This window comes from Coregonus lavaretus (assembly GCF_964263955.1).
Source record: "Coregonus lavaretus genome assembly, chromosome: 31".
NCBI classification, from domain to species: domain Eukaryota; kingdom Metazoa; phylum Chordata; class Actinopteri; order Salmoniformes; family Salmonidae; genus Coregonus; species Coregonus lavaretus.
Window position 1 is genome coordinate 28531648 of NC_140018.1, and position 20846 is coordinate 28552493.

Consider the following 20846-nt stretch of genomic DNA (forward strand, 5'->3'; position numbering starts at 1 on the left):
ACAGCATTTGACTGCTCACGTCCTTCTTATTTCTTACCATCCATAAAAGCACATAAAGCAATCTAGCTGGAGAAGGCCAGGGTAATGAGGGGAGAGAAATAAGTTTACAGTTCAACAAACACAGATCGAATCTACTTGAAACAGAGTTAGCCCTTGGAGTGTGGTTGAGGCTGATGCTCTGTTCAATCATGCACCTATAGACATAAATGCACCACCTTGGAGTGTCTTTCTAATGATGAAAGGCAATAGGCCTAACTACTCTGCATATGAAAAATAGTCAATGTATTTTCCCCATCAGGATGGATTATTTAACAATCTAAAGCTATCCAAGAAAATAGTCATTTCTTACATTTATATAAGCTTCCTTTCTATTAAATGGAGTTTTGTACAGCCTAGGGGATTTCTGCTAATGATTTCCTCTTAGCACGATAATTACCTTCGACCTGTAATTGACTCTGACAATAATAAGGCCCTTACTTACAAGCTCCTCTTACAGCCCACTGAGACGCAAAATGTGGCTACCTGTGTATATCTCTCTGATATACCTGCTTCTTCAACTTTCCCCTCTATTTAAAACGTTCTCCCTCTCTCTCCTTCACCCTTCTAGGCAGGGACATACTGAAATAGATAATACATTATTTTATTCATATAGGCCTAGATGTACAGTATATGGCATTGTCGCAGGTACCCCTTGGGCACGTGGAATTATTCTACCCATCAGGGACCTGGGATGTCCCGCTCAGCATAAAACTGTTCAAAAGGCATCCTCAAATTTGGTCTCAAATTATCAATAATCCAAATGGCCAAGAAATGTAAGGATACATACACATGGTCCCAGATTTGAACATGATTAAATAAATAAAAAATCCATCATAGCAAAAAGTATCAGATATTGAGCTCATACCAAAATGTTCCGCGCGTAATTCGCCAGATGAACTCTCCGTCCGATTACAAATCCTTTGAAGATAAACCCGATTCGAAGCACGAGACTCGGTGCGGGCTATTTACATAAAATGGCAACAACAAGCTTGAGGGAACTGTCGATGGCTCCGTAGTTTATCCAGGCAGAAAGTAAAAACAGATGGGGCGGTAGCTACGCGCACTGAGTCCCAACTCCCAAGTAAACTCAGTCGGAGCTTGTCTTCACACTACCGCCCGCTCTGTCCAATTTGCATATCAACAGATCTTGTGACAGCCTCTGTCAATGATGTGGAATGAAGGAGCGCATGAAGGAGCGCTGATACGATCCCACTATTTGGAAAGAGAAGCAGTCCATCGGTTCTGCACCCAGCGTCAACCCTATGGGACAGCAACCCTGTCATTGGCCCGTCACTTTATTTCCTACTACAAAGTGAAAGGCAATTCCGGTTCTTTCTCTGCTATGCTCAACAGGCTACTCGTGTCATGCTATGAAATGCATCTCATGGATTAGGCTAGTTCATCATTAACCAGCAAAAACCAACAGTTTTTTGTTTTTTGGGGGGGTGGGGGGTGGGGGGGGAGGTCTGAAAAATAGTATTTCAGCGATCAACTTGGCAAATCATACTTTACAAGCACCTACATTAGGTGATTGGGGCATGCAATATTATTCAAATCTGGATCATAATGTTTACTTTGACTTTGAACTACACTGTTAAAATGAAGTGCGTTCTAACACTAAAACTACTGGCAACTGAGCTGCCACCACCTTAAATGAGACGAAACCTTTACTTTGCTGGAGTATTGAAACATATTTTGTGAGACAGATTGAAGGTGTACTGATACATTCATCCTGAGGTGTTCTGAAACCTAATCTTGACATGGTGTGTTGTAACACCACATAATCAAGAGTTGTGTAACACCTTGCCAGAGACGGGTAGCACGAACCCAGAAAAGGTTGAAAACACTATTATGGTGTTTCGAGTCCTGTCTAGTGCAGAATTAGATCCCTTCTTCTGGAGTTTCCAAATACTGTAAATGGGAGTCCCTTTTCTTATTGCATATTAATTATATTGGTAACACTTTATTTTAAACCATTTAAGGCCTTTATAAATTGTGTGTTCACCATTTATTAATCATCACTCCCACATTAATAAACGATTGACTAATCATTAGTAAAGTATTTTTGCAGTCCCTAATCTAAAGTGAGTGCTATTCATACTTTATAAATGTTTTGAGTGACCAGAGTAATTTCTCACAAAAAGATGGTCATGCCATTGGTAGTAGACATTCCAGCAGTACCTGGTAAAAGGATGTTTAAGGAAATATATATATACATTTGCGAAGAACTAGCTTACTAACATTTACAAATGTGGGAGTAATGATTAATAAATGGTGAGCAAACTGTTTGTAAATGCCTTATAAATGGTTTATTATGGACCCTTCAAATAAAGTGTTACCTGTATGGTACAGCTGAAGTCAGAAGTTTACATACACCTTAGCCAAATACATTTAAACTCAGTTTTTCACAATTCCTGACATTTAATCAGAGTAAAAATTCCCTGTCTTATGTCAGTTAGGATCACCACTATTTTAAGAATGTGAAATGTCAGAATAATAGTAGAGAGAATGATTTCTTTCATCACATTCCCAGTGGGTCAGAAGTTTACATACACTCAATTAGTATTTGGTAGCATTGCCTTTAAATTGTTTAACTTTTGTCAAACGTTTCCGGTAGCCTTCCACAGGCATCCCATAATAAGTTGGGTGAATTTTGGCCCATTCCTCCTGACAGAGCTGGTGTAACTGAGTCAGGTTTGTAGGCCTCCTTGCTCGCACACGCTTTTTCAGTTCTTCCCACAACTTTTCTATAGGATTGAGGTCAGGGCTTTGTGATGGCCACTCCAATACCTTGACTTTGTTGTCCTTAAGCCATTTTTCTACAACTTTGGAAGTATGCTTGGGGTCATTGTCCATTTGGAAGACCCATTTGCGACCAAGCTTTAACTTCCTGACTGATGTCTTGAGATGTTGCTTCAATATATCCACATAATTTTCCTTCCTCATGATGCCATCTATTTTGTGAAGTGCACCTGTCCCTACTGCACCAAAGCACCCCCACAGCATGATGCTGCCACCCCCGTGCTTCACGGTTGGGATGGTGTTCTTCGGCTTGCAAGCTCCCCCCTTTTCATCCAAACATAACGATGGTCATTATGGCCAAACAGTTCTATTTTTGTTTCATCAGACCAGAGGACATTTCTACAGAAAGTACGATCTTTGTCCCCTTGTGCAGTTGCAAACCGTAGTCTGGCTTTTTTATGGTGGTTTTGGAGCAGTGGCTTCTTCCTTGCTGAGCGGCCTTTCAGGTTACATCGATATAGGACTCGTTTTACTGTGGATATGGATACTTTTGTACCTGTTTCCTCAAGCATCTTCACAAGGTCCTTTGCTGTTGTTCTGGGATTGATTTGCACCTTTCGCACCAAAGTACGTTCATCTCTAGGAGACAGAACGCGTCTCCTTCCTGAGCGGTATGACGGCTGCGTGGTCTCATGGTGTTTATACTTGCGTACTATTGTTTGTACAGATGAACGTGGTACCTTCAGGCGTTTGGAAATTGCTCCCAAGGATGAACCAGACTTGTGGAGGTATACAATTATTTGACTGATTTCTTTTGATTTTCCCATGATGTCAAGCAAAGAGGCACTGAGTTTGAAGGTAGGCCTTGAAATACATCCACAGGTACACCTCCAATTGACTCAAATTATGTCAATTAGCCTATCAGAAGCTTCTAAAGCCATGACATCATTTTCTGGAATTTTCCAAGCTGTTTTAAGGCACAGTCAAAGGCACAGTCAACTTAGTGTATGTAAACTTCTGACCCACTGGAATTGTGATACAGAATTATAAATTAAATAATCTGTCTGTAAACAATTGTTGGAAAAATGACTTGTGTCGTGCACAAAGTAGATGTCCTAACCGACTTGCCAAAACTATAGTTTGTTAACAAGAAATTTGTGGAGTGGTTGAAAAACGAGTTTTAATGACTCCAACCTAAGTGTATGTAAACTTCCGACTTCAACTGTAAGTGTGTATATTTCCTGCTCTTATATTTTACATTTTAGTCATTTAGCAGACACTCTTATCCAGAGCGACTTACAGTTAGTGAGTGCATTATATGCTGTTTTTACAAACTCTTCATTAATTCCAAAAGGTTAAATGTACATTATTATGCTCAAACAAAGCACATGAGGAAATATAGTTTTGTGAAAACACATTCTGGACGTTTGTCCAGAATAATAATTAATAAGTAAAAAACTACTTTTTCAAGACATGATTTAAGCTTCAAATGCTTTATCTTTTCTTTGCAAATTATCAAATGACAAAACATTAACAGGTGTTTCACATTTGTATATTGATAAAGACAGTCTAAAGATCTGTAAGGTATTTAACATATTAATATTTTTCAAAAATCAACAGAAATATGGCATTATATTTCACATTAACGGAAAAAAAATACAGGCAATGACTGCTAATGTTCGAAGTAGCACTTATACAAAACGTGTACAAAACTTCAGCCCAGGGCTCAAAACGATCTACCAGTCATTCATTATGCTAATGTTCTAACCTGAGTCTTTATATTCAGATGATGGTACATAGCATGGAAGGTTGTTCAGATTAATTGAATCACAGTACAGTTGAGTTAGATGATATGATTCACAGTTGGCATTAGTCTGTGATTCTTGTCTTGACTGGCTTTGGTAAGGATTGGCCAGCCGGTGGTTAACATAGTATGTATGTATGTATGTTTTTCTGCAGGGAGACAAATAAATAGCAAATAATAACATGCAATAATGATAGTACATGAATATATAATTAGGTTCTCAAATGCTATAATATTATATACATTGTAATAAGAATATACAATTATTAAGCATATCAATAGCAATAGTGGCTATTTACTGTAGCATATAACATGTGGGTCATGCATCAAACAATAGATTAAGCTCATTAAGTTAGTAAGCAAACAAGCCAGGAGTATTAACTAAAAAGCAGGCCTTAATTTAAATGCACGAAAGATGCAAATAATGACATGTGGCAATTAACAACTACATGTAGCGTCATGAAAATTGATCAATAAATCAAAATGGCTGTTTAACTTGGACTGTTAGCATTAGCGAACGAAATGCTACACAAAACAAGTGTTCTTATTGAGTGAAATCCTTTTCTGTTTCATTCCTCAATGTGGTAACATTTTGTACTCACGGTTTCATTGACCCATACTTTCTTGGATTGTTTTGGAGAGTTTCATCTGACTGTTTGGTGTGCTCTCAGTTCGTGAAGGACCCGAATGCAGGAGAGATGCCCGCAAACTTGCCTATTTTTTTTACTTGACCATAGAGTTTGCTACAGGGCACACCTGCCACAAATGCCCTCTCTCCACCTCCATGCCTCAGACTGGGTGAATTCTGAACATTACAGCACAATGTTTGAAGTTCACATTTTGCCTTTAATCTAAATATTTGTCTTCTGATATGGGAACCCAAGTTCTTCACACGGTACATGGCTGTGTGGTTGAGTGGGTAAAATTCCAAAGAAACTTGCCATTTTACTGCCCCAGCATTCAATTTCCGCTTCCGCCTGTCCAACTTTCATTCCATAATATAGGTGGAATTTCACCATTATTATTTTTTCCTAAGTCTTATTTAGACTTGAGCTAAGTTGATTTAACATGACTTGAGTTAAATCTACTTATCTCAAGTCTGAATCGGGACCTATGTGTTCAGCGTAACAAGGGTGGTTCAGCACAACAAGTTTAGTCCTGAAGACTGTCTGAGCACACTAAGGCAGTGTTTTGACAAGCAAAAGACCCGGGTTCACATCCACCTTCTCAAAATAATACAAGTGATGAAGGCCGGCTTTACACATGTTACCTCTGCTATAACTTACAGTGCCTTCAGAAAGTATTCAAACCCCTTGACTTTTCCCAAGCCTGAATTTAAAATGGATTATATTCAGATTTAGTGTCACTGGCCTACAAACAAAACACAATATGTCAACGTGGAATAAGGTTTTTAGAAATGCCTGGAGTCAATTACTGGAACTTGATCAACTAACCAACAGCTTCTGTTAGAGTGTGGCAATCACAAGTTCAACTTTCTTGAGAGGTGGGTATCTCGCTATCTCCTCACATTCCAGAAGAAAAGGTGTGAAATAAAAGATACGTTTGGGTGTCCTACCCTAAGTGAAGGGATACAGTTTCATACACAGAAACCACATCATGGAGTGGCAGCCTGTCCCCATGATGGCAGCTGCTTAAGGGCAAGCCTCCGTCATATCCTTTCACCTAGACGATGTGAGCCAAGCTTGGGAGGTTATTCAAGTGCCACTGTTAATAAGAGCATGAGCGTGCACAGATATCTCTGTCTGTGGTATAGCGAGCCCTTTGTGATTCCTGCTCTACGCCCTGAAGATGTGGAGATGGTTGTAACCTGACCTACCAGCAGCTCTCATCCATGGGAGCCTTGAGAGACGCTTGTGTTGGGTTAACCTGTAGCTGAGGCTAACGGTAGCACAGAGGCTTTGTTTGCCCACATTAGGCAGAGTTATAGCTTAGGTGTGAGAAATATTTTGTCTGGCCGCCTAAGCCATCTTGGCTTTGACCTTATTTTAATATTATAATTTTTATTTGTTTTATTACCTTGATATGTGCAGCTAGTAGTTAAGAAGCATGAGCACCCTAACAGGTACAAGTAGAGTCATACAGTGAAGTACTTTTCTATTTTATTATTTCATCACTGAGGTAACATACACTGAGTGTACAAAACATTAGGAACACCTTCCTAACATTGAGTTGCACCCCCTTTGGCCCTCAGAACAGCCTCAATTCGTAGGGGCATGGACTCTACAAGGCGTCGAATGCCTTCCACAGGGTTGCTGGCCCATGTTGACTCCAATACTTCCCACAGTTGTGTCAAGTTGGCTGGATGTCCATTGGGTGGTGGACCATTCTTGATACACACGGGGAAACAGTTGAACGTGAAAAACCCAGCAGCATTGCAGTTCTTGACACACTCAAACCAGTGCGCCTGGCACCTACTAAAATACCCAGTTCAAAGGCACTTAAATATTTTGTCTTGCCCATTCACACATACATAATCCATGTCTCAATTGTCTCAAGGCTTAAAAATCCTTCTTTAACCTGTCTCTCCCCCTTCATCTACACTGATTGAAGTGGATTTAACAAGTGACATCAATAAGGGATCATAGCTTTCACCTGGATTCACCTGGTCAGTCTATGTCATGGAAAGAGCAGGTGTTCCTAATGTTTTGTACACTCAGTGTAAGTCATTGCATCGTAACCTGCTGTACTTTGAGGGTAGAATTGCCCTAGGTTATCGGTCTGTCAGATTTATGTGCGTTAATACAAAGTATAAATCTCCTTATTCTTTTGAGCCATACTGTATAATATACAATGTGGCAATAGCATCTATGGTTTGAAAGCGGTCAATACCCCTCATCGAGTTTACAGTGTTTGTAATTTGATGCAGGCCATTAAGGCAAACACATGTCACGTAACAATACTCAGGGACCCAAGGGGACGGTGGCCATTTCAAAGCAACAAGCAAGGTAGAACATTTTCAGATGACCCTCCAAACTTGTAAAGAGTAGGCCTAATATCTGTTTAGAAGTAGGTAACTACTTTTTGATGTCCTCATCAAAAATTGAAACTTAGTTTGTTCAATAAAGTGCCCAAATACTTCAGATGTAACCTATTATCTGTAAGAAGTAGCTACACTATCTTCAAAACAAATAAATCTATATCTGGTGATAAAAACGATACTGAAAACACCTGAAAGATACTGCCAGCCTCCTGCTTTTCCTCAGAGGCTAATCCCACATAAGGTCCCATAAATCTAACAGTCATATCTCTGGCAGATTCTGAGAACCCCACTGGGCAGGCCGACTACTGTATCCTAGCCTACATATGGTGGGCTAGTGGTGAGCAGATCAGAGGGAAAGAGCAGCAGCCCCATAACTGCAGAAAATATGAAGATCAAAGACTGAAGCATAAGTTTATCTCTATGGAAAGAAGGTTGACTTCCAATAACAGCATTCCCATAGTTCCCCACAGTCATTTCCTTAGTTCAGTGCTCAAATTACACCACATAATTGAACACACAAGCAAAATAGTGAGTGAATGACTGAGCTGCCACATAAATAAATACTACAGTTTACTATAGAATACTATAGTATTTACTATAGAATTATGTAGTAAACTGTAATATACTGTAGAATACTATGCTACACACTGTAGTATACCTCGATGACGTGAGGTACTCACTATATAATTTTGTAGTATACTGTAGAATACTATAGTAATATACTACAGACCGCAAAAACACTACAGTAAATACTACACTAATGTCCGCAAAAACACTACAGTCCGCAAAAACACTACAGTAATTACTATAGTATATACTACAGTATATCATTTGCATATACCCTGCTCATTCCCCTCCCCGATATCCCAATTTGTGCCACCCATAAGTGAGAAACCTACATGCCAAGTATAGACCATTGTGTGCCCTACAGGTTATAGAAAAGAGCAGACCCCACTGGGAACACACTGGTTGAATCAACATTGTTTCCACGTCTTTTTAATTAAATTACGTTGAACCAACGTGGAATAGACGTTGAATTTGCGTCTGTGCCCAGTGGGGAAGCTCTGAACTATCTTTTCAGACCTCACCCTTACGGGGAAAAAATGCAGTCAGAGTGCAGTATAACTGCAGTACATTGTAGTATAACTGTAGTTAGTGTGCAGTATAACTGCAGTATGCTGCAAATACTGCGTCCAAAATAAAAACACTACAGTAATTACTATAGTATATATTACAGTAGTTTTTTACTACAGTATTTACACTATAGTAAACTGTAACTACTACAGTTTACTATAGTTACACTGCAAATGTCCGCAACACTACAATAAATACTACAGTTTTCACTGTAGTGTTTATTCTGCAAAAACACTAGTGCCCTTACGAAAAAAGATTGCAATCAGAATGCAGTATAACTGCAGTACACTGTAGTATAACTTTTGATATAAACTGGGTGGTTCGAGCCCTGAATGCTGATTGGCTGAAAGCTGTGGTATATGAGAACGTATACCACGGGTATTACAAAACATTTATTTTTACTGTTCTAATTACATTTGTAACCAGTTTATAATAGAATTAAGGTACCTCAGGGGTTTGAGGTATATGGCCAATATACCACAGCTAAGGGCTGTATCCAGGAACTCCGCAACTTAAGAACAGCCCTTAGCCTTGGTATATTGGCCATATACGTATTGGTTAATTAGAATGCAGTATGCTGCAAATACTGCATCCAAAATAACAGTTTTTTTTACTGCAGTAATTTTGCAGTGTAACTGCAGTTACAGTGCAGTATAACTGCAGTACACTGCAGTTATTCTGCAATCACTGCGTCCAAAATACCACAGTCTACTGCTGTAACTCCACTTTTACTGCAGTTTCAAAACTGCATTCTTTTTTTGTAAGGGTGAATACTACAGTAAAGTCTGCAAAAACACTACAGTGAAAACTATAGTATTTAAACATATCATAGTATCGTTTTTTCTTCTTCATGTGGGCTAGCATGGACAGCATGGCGTGGCAATATTTTAAAACAATGTAACAACAATTTTCCCGAATACTGTTATATTTCAAATTCTTACATTGTTTACTTTGTACTGGCTAAGCAACAAGTAAAGAAATGTCGACGTACTGTAAACACTGAGAACATTCACATGAGCATATGACGCACTTAGATACTGTTTTTACTGGGTGTGATGTCCCCTCAACAATAAGGTGGATGAACACTTGCTACTCATGGCTATTCAAAACTGTTTAGAGAAGAAAAACGTACCTTGCCGACATAATTGATGTGAAATTCGTTCGGGTGTGTGCATCTGACAGACAACGCAGCCTAGAAAACCTCTTCACAAGGAATTATTAGAGAAAGTTCAGCTCAACATTATTTAATGTACTGCAGATGTATCACGGCTCTCAAGCGCCATTTGGTGGTGACTGGGGAGAGTCTACTTAAAACAGTGGGCAAGTACACTCCATGCGTTTTTTTTCTTCCCTGAAGCCTAGGTGATACAAATTATCCTGATGCCAAAGGAGCTTCCTCTGCTTGTGTCCTTTCCTTCATCTGCACCGATGTGTAAAAAACCTGGAAGCACACCTGTTCAGGTGAGAAGTGAAGCTGCAAACGTTGAAGGCCGAGGATTTCCTCAAATTGATTCTGTACATTGGAATATCCCTCACGGCCTGTGTTCTAGGACTGACGGGTGTCTGATGTTAGGTGACATAGTTTTGCTATTATAAATTCATATTCACATTTCACACAGAATGCCTATTACTTTTGAGAATGCCCCATTCCTTTCACTCTTGAGAATTATCCAGTTTCAATGCAGCAATTTGGAGTGTCCAAACACTGACTTTTCAGAGTGCAGATAGTTTTTTAGGTTTCCCTTTGACTTTGGCTTGAAAGCTGTACAATGCGATTAAAATCACAGCATCATTTTGCAGACTAGATCTAGGGCAACACTATTCATACATTGACCAGCAGGTGTCAGCAGAATGCAAAGAAACAACATGTCAGGAAGGTATACTGAACAAAGACATAAACGCAACATGCAACAATTAAAAATATTTCACTGAGTTACAGTTCATTTAAGGAAACCAGTTAATTGAAATGAATTCATTAGGCCCTAATCTATGGATTTCACATTACTGGGAATGCAGATATATATCTGTTGGTCACAGATACCATATATAAAAAAGGTAAGGGTGTGGATCAGAAAACCAGTCAATATCTGGTGTGACCACCATTTGCATCATGCAGCGTGACCCATCTCCTTTGTATAGAGTTAATCAGGCTGTTGATTGTGGCCTGTGGAATGTTGCCCCACTCTTCTTCAATGGCTGTGCGAAGTTGCTGTATATTTGCGGGAACTGGAACACACTCTTGTACACGTCAATCCAGAGCATCCCAAACATGCTCAATGGGTGACATGTCTGGTGAGTATGCAGGCCATGGAAGAACTGGGATATTTCAGCTTCCAGGAATTGTGTACAGATCCTTGCGATATGGGGCTGTGCATTATCATGCTGAAACATGAGGGGATGGCGGCGGATGAATGGCACGACAATGGGACTCAGGATCTCGTCACGGTATCTCTGTGCATTCAGATTGCCATTGATCAAATTAAATTCTGTTGTCCGTAGCTTATGCCTGCCCATACTATAACCCCACCACCACCATGGGTCACTCTGTTCACAATGTTGACATCAGCGAACCACTCACCTCCACGACACCATACACATGGTCTGCGGTTGTGAGGCCGGTGGGACGTACTGGCAAATTCTCTAAAACGACGTTGGAGGAGGCTTATGGTAGAGAAATGAACACTCCATTCTCTGGCAACAGCTCTGGTGGACATTCCTGAAGTCAGCATGCCAATTGCACCCTCCCTCAAAACTTGAGACATCTGTGGCATTGTGTTGTGTGACAAAACTGCACATTTTAGAGTGGCCTTTTATTGTCCCCAGAACAAGCTGCACCTGTGTAACGATCATGCTGTTTAATCAACTTCTTGAAATGCCACACCTGTCAGATGTAAATCTTGGCAAAGGAGAAATGCTCACTAACAGGGATATAAACAAATTTGTGCATAACATTTCAGAGAAATAAGCTTTTTGTGCATATGGAAAATTTCTGGGGTCTTTTATTTCAACTCATGAAACATGGAATCAACAATTTACGTTTATATTGTTGCGTTTATATTTTTGTTCAGTGTATTATTTCTATATTTAACCTTCATCTGACCAGGAAGTCCCTTGAGATAAGAAATATTTTCAATGAAGACTTGGACATGGCCAGGACAAGGGTAAACCAGCTGTTAGAGGAGAAAGGCTCTGTGCTGCATTGACTCTGCTAAAGCATGACTTGGACGGCCCAATGTACATCATAATGCCCTCTGTGCCCATACATGACTAATAATATTGACCTGAAGGAGAGAATGTATGGCAACACAAGCAGTGAAGCAGAATAACAACACCTGCAGGAGGAATTCAAATGGAAACACATCAGTCAAGGACCATCCCCTTTATAGTACTTTGCCAGTTGATCTGGAAAGATACCATTAGGCAAACACTGTGCCGATGGTGTTTGTTTGTGTTCCTGTCAAGAAATTGACCTTGACACATGTTAATATATACACTACCAGTCAAAAGTTTGGACACACCTACTCATTCAAGGGTTTTTCTTTATTTTTACTATTTTTTACATTGTAGAATAATAGTGAAGACATCAAAACTATGAAATAACACATATGGAATCATGTAGTAACCAGAAAAGTGTTAAACAAATAAAAAAATAGCCACCTTGATGACTGCTTTGCACACTCTTGGCATTCTCTCAACCAGCTTCACCTGGAATGCTTTTCCAACAGTCTTGAAGGAGTTCCCACATATGCTGAGCACTTGTTGGCTGCTTTTCCTTCGCTCTGCCGTCCGACTCATCCCAAACCATCTCAATTGGGTTGAGGTCGGGGGATTGTGGAGGCCAGGTCATCTGATGCAGCACTCCATCACTCACCTGGAATGCATTTCAATTAACAGGTGTGCCTTCTTAAAAGTTAATTTGTGGAATTTCTTTCCTTCTTAATGCGTTTGAGCCAATCTGTTGTGTTGTGACAAGGTAGAGGGGGTATACAGAAGATAGCCCTATTTGGTAAAGACCAAGTCCATATTATGGCAAGAACAGCTCAAATAAGCAAAGAGAAACTACAGTCCATCATTACTTTAAGACATGAAGGTCAGTCAATATGGACAATTTCAAGAACTTGTGAAAAGTGCAGTCACAAAAACCATCAAGCGCAATGATAAAACTGGCTCTCATGAGGACCGCCACAGGAATGGAAGATCCAGAGTTACCTCTGCTGCAGAGGATAAGTTCATTACAATTACCAGCCTCAGAAATTGCAGCCCAAATAAATGCTTCACAGAGTTCAAGTCACAGACACATCTCAACATCAACTGTTACATTTACATTTACATTTAAGTCATTTAGCAGACGCTCTTATCCAGAGCGACTTACAGGAGCAATTAGGGTTAAGTGCCTTGCTCAAGGGCACATTTACGTCATTTAGCAGACGCTCTAGTCCAGAGCGACTCACAAATTGATGCATTCACCCTATAGCCAGTGGGATAACCACTTTACAATTTTGGGGGGGGGGGAAGGTGGTGTCCGGAAGGTGGTGAGCGACTCCGCTGTGTGTGTGGGGGGGGGGGGGGGGGGGTAGAAGGATTGCCTTATCCTATCCCAGGTATTCCTTAAAGAGGTGGGGTTTCAAATGTCTCCGGAAGGTGGTGAGTGACTCCGCTGTCCTGGCGTCGTGAGGGAGCTTGTTCCACCATTGGGGTGCCAGAGCAGCGAACAGTTTTGACTGGGCTGAGCGGGAACTATGCTTCCGCAGAGGAAGGGGAGCCAGCAGGCCAGAGGTGGATGAACGCAATGCCCTCGTTTGGGTGTAGGGACTGATCAGAGCCCGAAGGTACAGAGGTGCCGTTCCCCTCGCTGCTCCAAAGGCAAGCACCATGGTCTTGTAACGGATGCGAGCTTCAACTGGAAGCCAGTGGAGTGTGCGGAGGAGGGGGGTGATGTGAGAGAACTTGGGAAGGTTGAACACCAGACGGGCTGCGGCATTCTGGATGAGTTGTAGGGGTTTAATGGCACATGCAGGGAGGCCAGCCAACAGCGAGTTGCAGTAATCCAGACGGGAAATGACAAGTGCCTGGATTAGGACCTGTGCCGCTTCCTGTGTGAGGCAGGGTCGTACTCTCCGAATGTTGTAGAGCATGAACCTGCAGGAGCGGGTCACCGCCTTGATGTTAGCGGAGAACGACAGGGTGTTGTCCAGGGTCACGCCAAGGCTCTTCGCACTCTGGGAGGAGGACACAACGGAGTTGTCAACCGTGATGGCGAGATCATGGAACGGGCAGTCCTTCCCCGGGAGGAAGAGCAGCTCCGTCTTGCCAGGGTTCAGCTTGAGGTGGTGATCCGTCATCCATACTGATATGTCTGCCAGACATGCAGAGATGCGATTCGCCACCTGGTTATCAGAAGGGGGAAAGGAGAAGATTAGTTGTGTATCGTCAGCGTAGCAATGATAGGAGAGGCCGTGTGAGGATATGACAGAGCCAAGTGACTTGGTGTATAGGGAGAAAAGGAGAGGGCCTAGAACTGAGCCCTGGGGGACACCAGTGGTGAGAGCACGTGGTGTGGCGACAGCTTCTCGCCACGCCACTTGGTAGGAGCGACCGGTCAGGTAGGACGCAATCCAGGAGTGAGCCGCGCCGGAGATGCCCAGCTCGGAGAGGGTGGAGAGGAGGATCTGATGGTTCACAGTATCAAAGGCAGCAGACAGGTCTAGAAGGACAAGAGCAGAGGAGAGAGAGTTAGCTTTAGCAGTGCGGAGAGCCTCCGTGACACAGAGAAGAGCAGTCTCAGTTGAATGACCAGTCCTGAAACCTGATTGGTTAGGATCAAGAAGGTCATTCTGAGAGAGATAGCAAGAGAGTTGGCTAAAGACGGCACGCTCAATAGTTTTGGAAAGAAAAGAAAGAAGGGATACTGGTCTGTAGTTGTTGACATCAGTGGTGTCGAGTGTTGGTTTTTTGAGAAGGGGAGCAACTCTCGCTCTCTTGAAGACGGAAGGGACATGGCCAGCGGTCAAGGATGAGTTGATCAGCGAGGTGAGGTAGGGGAGAAGGTCACCGGAGATGGTCTGGAGAAGAGAGGAGGGGATGGGGTCAAGCGGGCAGGTTGTTGGGCGGCCTGCAGTCACAAGTCGCAGGATTTTATCTGGAGAGAGAGGGGAGAAAGAAGTCAAAGCATAGGGTAGGGCAGTGTGAGCAGGACCAGCAGTGTCATTAGACTTAACAAACGAGGATCGGATGTCGTCAACCTTCTTTTCAAAGTGGTTGACGAAGTCATCCACAGAGAGAGAGGGGGGGGGGGGGATTCAGGAGGGAGGAAAATGTGGCAAAGAGCTTCCTAGGGTTAGAGGCAGATGCTTGGAATTTAGAGTGGTAGAAGGTGGCCTTAGCAGCAGAAACAGATGAAGAAAATGTAGAGAGGAGGGAGTGAAAAGATGCCAGGTCGGCAGGGAGTTTAGTTTTCTTCCATTTCCGCTCCGCTGCCCGGAGCTCTGTTCTGTGAGCTCGCAATGAGTCATCAAGCCACGGAGCTGGAGGGGAGGACCGAGCCGGCCGGGAGGATAGGGGACACAGAGAGTCAAAGGATGCAGAAAGGGAGGAGAGGAGGGTTGAGGAGGCAGAATCAGGAGATTGGAGGGAGAAGGATTGAGCAGAGGGAAGAGATGATAGGATGGAAGAGGAGAGAGTAGTGGGAGAGAGAGAGCGAAGGTTGCGGCGGCGCATTACCATCTGTGTAGGGGCAGAGTGAGTAGTGTGGGAGGAGAGCGAGAGAGAAAAGGAAACAAAGTAGTGGTCGGAGACATGGAGGGGAGTTGCAGTGAGATTAGTAGAGGAGCAGCATCTAGTGAAGATGAGGTCAAGCGTATTGCCTGCCTTGTGAGTAGGGGGGGACGGTGAGAGGGTGAGGTCAAAAGAGGAGAGGAGTGGAAAGAAGGAGGCAGAGAGAAATGAGTCAAATGTGGACATAGGGAGGTTGAAATCCCCCAAAACTGTGAGGGGTGAGCCATCCTCAGGAAAGGAACTTATCAAGGCGTCAAGCTCATTGATGAACTCTCCAAGGGAACCTGGAGGGCGATAGATGACAAGGATATTAAGCTTAAATGGGCTAGTGACTGTGACAGCATGGAATTCAAATGAGGAGATAGACAGATGGGTTAGGGGAACAATTGAGAATGTCCACTTGGGAGAGATGAGGATTCCTGTACCACCACCCCTCTGACCAGATGCTCTCGGGGTATGCGAGAACACATGGTCAGACGAGGAGAGAGCAGTAGGAGTAGCAGTGTTTTCAGTGGTAATCCATGTTTCCGTCAGCGCCAGGAAGTCGAGGGACTGGAGGTTGGCATAGGCTGGGATGAAGTCAGCTTTGTTGGCAGCAGAACGGCAGTTCCAGAGGCTGCCTGAGACCTGGAACTCCAGGTGTGGGGTGCGTGCAGGGACCACCAGGTTAGAGAGGTTAGCGGGGACCGTGAGGGGACCGTGTGAATCAGGCCTTCATGGTCGAATTGCTGCAAAGAAACCACTACTAAAGGACACCAACAACAAGAAGAGACCTGCTTGGGCCAAGAAACATGAGCAATGGATATTAGACCAGTGGAAATGTGTCCTTTGGTCTGGAGTCCAAATCTGAGATTTTTGGTTCCAATCGCTGTGTCTTTGTGAGACGCGGTGTGGGTGAACGGATGATCTCTGCATGTGTAGTTCCCACCGTAAAGCATGGAGGAGGAGGTGTTATGGTGTGGGGGTGCTTTGCTGGTGACACTGTCTGTGATTTATTTAATATTCAAGGCACACTTAACCAGCGTGGCTACCACAGCATTCTGCAGCAATACCCCATCCCATCTGGTTTGGGCTTAGTGGGACTATCATTTGTTTTTCAACAGCACATGACCCAACACACCTCCAGGCTGTGTAAGGGCTATTTTACCAAGAAGGAGAGGGATGGAGTGCTGCATCAGATGATCTGACCTCCACAATCCCCCGACCTCAACCCAATTGAGATGGTTTGGGATGAGTCGGACGGCAGAGTGAAGGAAAAGCAGCCAACAAGTGCTCAGCATATGTGGGAACTCCTTCAAGACTGTTGGAAAAGCATTCCAGGTATAAAATATATTTTGATTTGTTCAACACTTTTTTGGTTACTACATGATTACATATGTGTTATTTCATAGTTTTGATGTCTTCACTATTATTCTACAATGTAGGAAATAGTAAAAATGAAGAAAAAACATTGAATGAGTAGGTGTGTCCAAAGTTTTGACCGGTACTGTATATATATATATATATATATATATATATATATATATATATATATACATACATATACTGTATTAAACAGCAGTGGTGTCCTTTGCAATAAAATATGACAGCTAAAGTAGTCTCTCAAAAGTGTCTCTGGTTGAAGATAAATACGAAAATAGAGACAAACCAAAATAGTGACATCCAAATGATTGTAGATTCAGTATTAAGTGTATGAGGGGCTATTTGATTCTGCACATATTCTGGTTCAAGATATTGAGGACATTAATCTAGCATTAAAGTATGGATAGGCCTTACAACTAGGCATGGATAATGTTATTTTTCTCACCCATATTTTCTACCCCAGTTTCTCAGAGAAGCATTAGAGTTCTCTTCACTTTTTCTACAAGGGCTACTCCAATAAAGCCGTATGTTCCAGCCTTTTGATCAAGTCCTCCAACTGAAAGAACACTGCCTGATCCTGCCCAGACACTTCCATATGGTTTATTTACATTATCCTTTCACATTTTGCATTCACCTTAATCACATAGCTTGAGAGGAAAGATAAATATGACCCCTATCTCAAAGTACAACGAAAATAAGCTTTACATTTCAAGACTACCTTTATATTCGAATAACTTGCTATACTCTAACCAGGATAGAGGGATAGAGGACATTGTCATTGTAGCCTCTGTAATATAACCATTATAGCGGATGTGTGAATGTTGGGTAAGTTTACACACAAAAGACCCCATGTTTAGTCTCCTGGCAATGCTTCCTCCTAGGCTTAATGAAGTCCAATTCCCTTTATTCATGGTGGAAAAAAGCACACCCTCAGGTGGTTCAAAATGAATTATGATCAAACCTGATCAACAAGCCCCATGCATGGCCATTGTGTGTCATCCAAATAAGGGATGTCTTTTTAGTGGAGTCAGGGTTAGATACATCTAAGGTAAATATAACTCAAGAGATGTTATGTGCAGGGTGGGAAATTAACTTTTGTGGTCCACCAGCCCAAATATGTTTTTCGCATTAATTACACAAAATAAATCACACAAAAAACGATGAGCATGCTTTCTAATGTTTCTAAAACAAGACAAGTATTACTAGTAAGAAGTAATATTGCTTAATTTCATAAACCTTTTGTGAGCTGCGTCTTTTAACCAATGTATGTTAAAATAAATAATTTAGATATAATAGTAAAAACAAATAAACAGTTCTACAACTGAACTACAAGAATCAACAAAGTGCCTACCCTGCCACAAAATGCTGAGTGATACGGCTTATTTATTATTATAGTTCAGGGCTCTACGCAGACATTTTTTTACAAGGACTACATTATGTGTTCCTAAGTAGAAATGTAGAATCACACAAATAAATCTAGGAGAACAATTACAATATTTGAGTGTTTTAATGATAAGAAATTACAAAAAGTTTGTGAATAAAATATTTTCGGAGTGATCCATGGCATGCTCAATCAAGCACAATCATGTGACATGTTCGAATACTCATACTAACCACACTAACCTTACTATTTGTGGCATAAATTGAGTATGTAGTATGCTTATTGGTCATAGTATGGATATAGTTAGTATTCCAAAAATTCCCGGATGTCATATGAAATTCGCCAAAATACGAAGTATACAAGCAGTGGACACTATTTCCGTGATTTTCAGGCCCATAATGCAATTCTTCAGAAAATCGGCGTGGCTTCACAACATTTTCAGATTTGAAGAAAATGGCGGAAAATATTTAGCCGAAGTCCGACAAGAGCTGATACAAATTCATTGCTTTAACTAATTATGATAAATGTTAAGAAAATGTTTAGCAATGTAATAAAGTAATGACTTTTCAAAAAAGTTACATTACATGTTATGGTAGCTGACAATTTGTTAGCTACGCTAGCCTTACGAGCCGCATAGCAAATCATTACAGCAATTTCTTGTATGTACCGGTATTTTAGCTAGCTACCTAAAGTTAGTTGGCTACTTATACATCGAACTTGCCAGTATATTAACTATATGCTATCTAACTTGATTATTAACGTAATTCTTAGCTTAGCTACGTGGTATATTCGTTGTGCGTTCTCAGTGGACATTGTTAATGAAGTCGTAAGATGTCTAGCTAGTCATTTGTAATGCTAAAAAGCTAGCAAGAAGTTGCATAGCAAAAGTATCAGCTTCCGATAGACAGGCGAAGTGCTAGTATGGGTATTGGAACACAGCTAAACATTTTCAACTACCCCTTTAAGGCATGGGCCATTACCGTGGTAACTTGGTCACTCCCTTGTCTGTGATGAAAAATATATCTGACTACGATGTTTTCCTAGCAGCAGGTAGTTGCAGCAAACACAAAATAACATTGAAAAACAATCTAGCGAGTGAACAAAACGATGTACAGTGGGGAAAAAAAGTATTTAGTCAGCCACCAATTGTGCAAGTTCTGTAAATTTCATCATAGGTACACATCAACTATGACAGACAAAATGAGAAAAAAAAATCCAGAATATCACATTTTTGGATTTTTAATGAATTTATTTGTAAATTATGGTGGAAAATAAGTATTTGGTCACCTACAAACAAGCAAGATTTCTGGCTCTCACAGACCTGTAACTTCTTCTTTAAGAGGCTCCTCTGTCCTCCACTCGTTACCTGTATTAATGGGACCTGTTTGAACTTGTTATCAGTATAAAAGACACCTGTCCACAACCTCAAATAGTCACACTCTAAACTCCACTATGGCCAAGACCAAAGAGCTGTCAAAGGACACCAGAAACAAAATTGTAGACCTGCACCAGGCTGGGAAGACTGAATCTGCAATAGGTAAGCAGCTTGGTTTGAAGAAATCAACTGTGGGAGCAATTATTAGGAAATGGAAGACATACAAGACCACTGATAATCTCCCTCGATCTGGGGCTCCACGCAAGATCTCACCCCGTGGGGTCAAAATGATCACAAGAACGGTGAGCAAAAATCCCAGAACCACACGGGGGGACCTAGTGAATGACCTGCAGAGAGCTGGGACCAAAGTAAAAAGCCTACCATCAGTAACACACTACGCCGCCAGGGACTCAAATCCTGCAGTGCCAGACGTGTCCCCCTGCTTAAGCCAGTACATGTCCAGGCCCGTCTGAAGTTTGCTAGAGTGCATTTGGATGATCCAGAAGAGGATTGGGAGAATGTCATATGGTCAGATGAAACCAAAATATAACTTTTTGGTAAAAACTCAACTCGTCGTGTTTGGAGGACAAAGAATGCTGAGTTGCATCCAAAGAACACCATACCTACTGTGAAGCATGGGGGTGGAAACATCATGCTTTGGGGCTGTTTTTCTGCAAAGGGACCAGGACGACTGATCCGTGTAAAGGAAAGAATGAATGGGGCCATGTATCGTGAGATTTTGAGTGAAAACCTCCTTCCATCAGCAAGGGCATTGAAGATGAAACGTGGCTGGGTCTTTCAGCATGACAATGATCCCAAACACACCGCCCGGGCAACGAAGGAGTGGCTTCGTAAGAAGCATTTCAAGGTCCTGGAGTGGCCTAGCCAGTCTCCAGATCTCAACCCCATAGAACATCTTTGGAGGGAGTTGAAAGTCTGTGTTGCCCAGCGACAGCCCCAAAACATCACTGCTCTAGAGGAGATCTGCATGGAGGAATGGGCCAAAATACCAGCAACAGTGTGTGAAAACCTTGTGAAGACTTACAGAAAACGTTTGACCTGTGTCATTGCCAACAAAGGGTATATAACAAAGTATTGAGAAACTTCTGTTATTGACCAAATACTTATTTTCCACCATCATTTGCAAATAAATTCATAAAAAATTCTACAATATGATTTTCTGGATTTTTTTTTCTCATTTTGTCTGTCATAGTTGACGTGTACCTATGATTAA

The 20846-nt window shown here is 41.7% G+C and overlaps 1 protein-coding gene across 3 annotated transcripts in view; it reads right to left on the bottom strand.

Annotated features, from left to right (window-relative positions):
• ankrd6b (ankyrin repeat domain 6b) overlaps window positions 1-9939 on the bottom strand; it is a 65063-nt gene extending 55124 nt beyond the window's left edge. For 2 of the 3 annotated variants that reach the window (XM_084148928.1, XM_084148926.1), the window contains exon 1: window positions 905-1362. The gene's annotated coding sequence lies outside the window, so the exon portion shown is untranslated. Of the gene's footprint in view, window positions 1-904; window positions 1363-9852 lie in introns of those variants that run through there. The other variant, XM_084148927.1, reaches the window with a different exon arrangement.
• Window positions 9940-20846: the final 10907 nt, after the last annotated feature.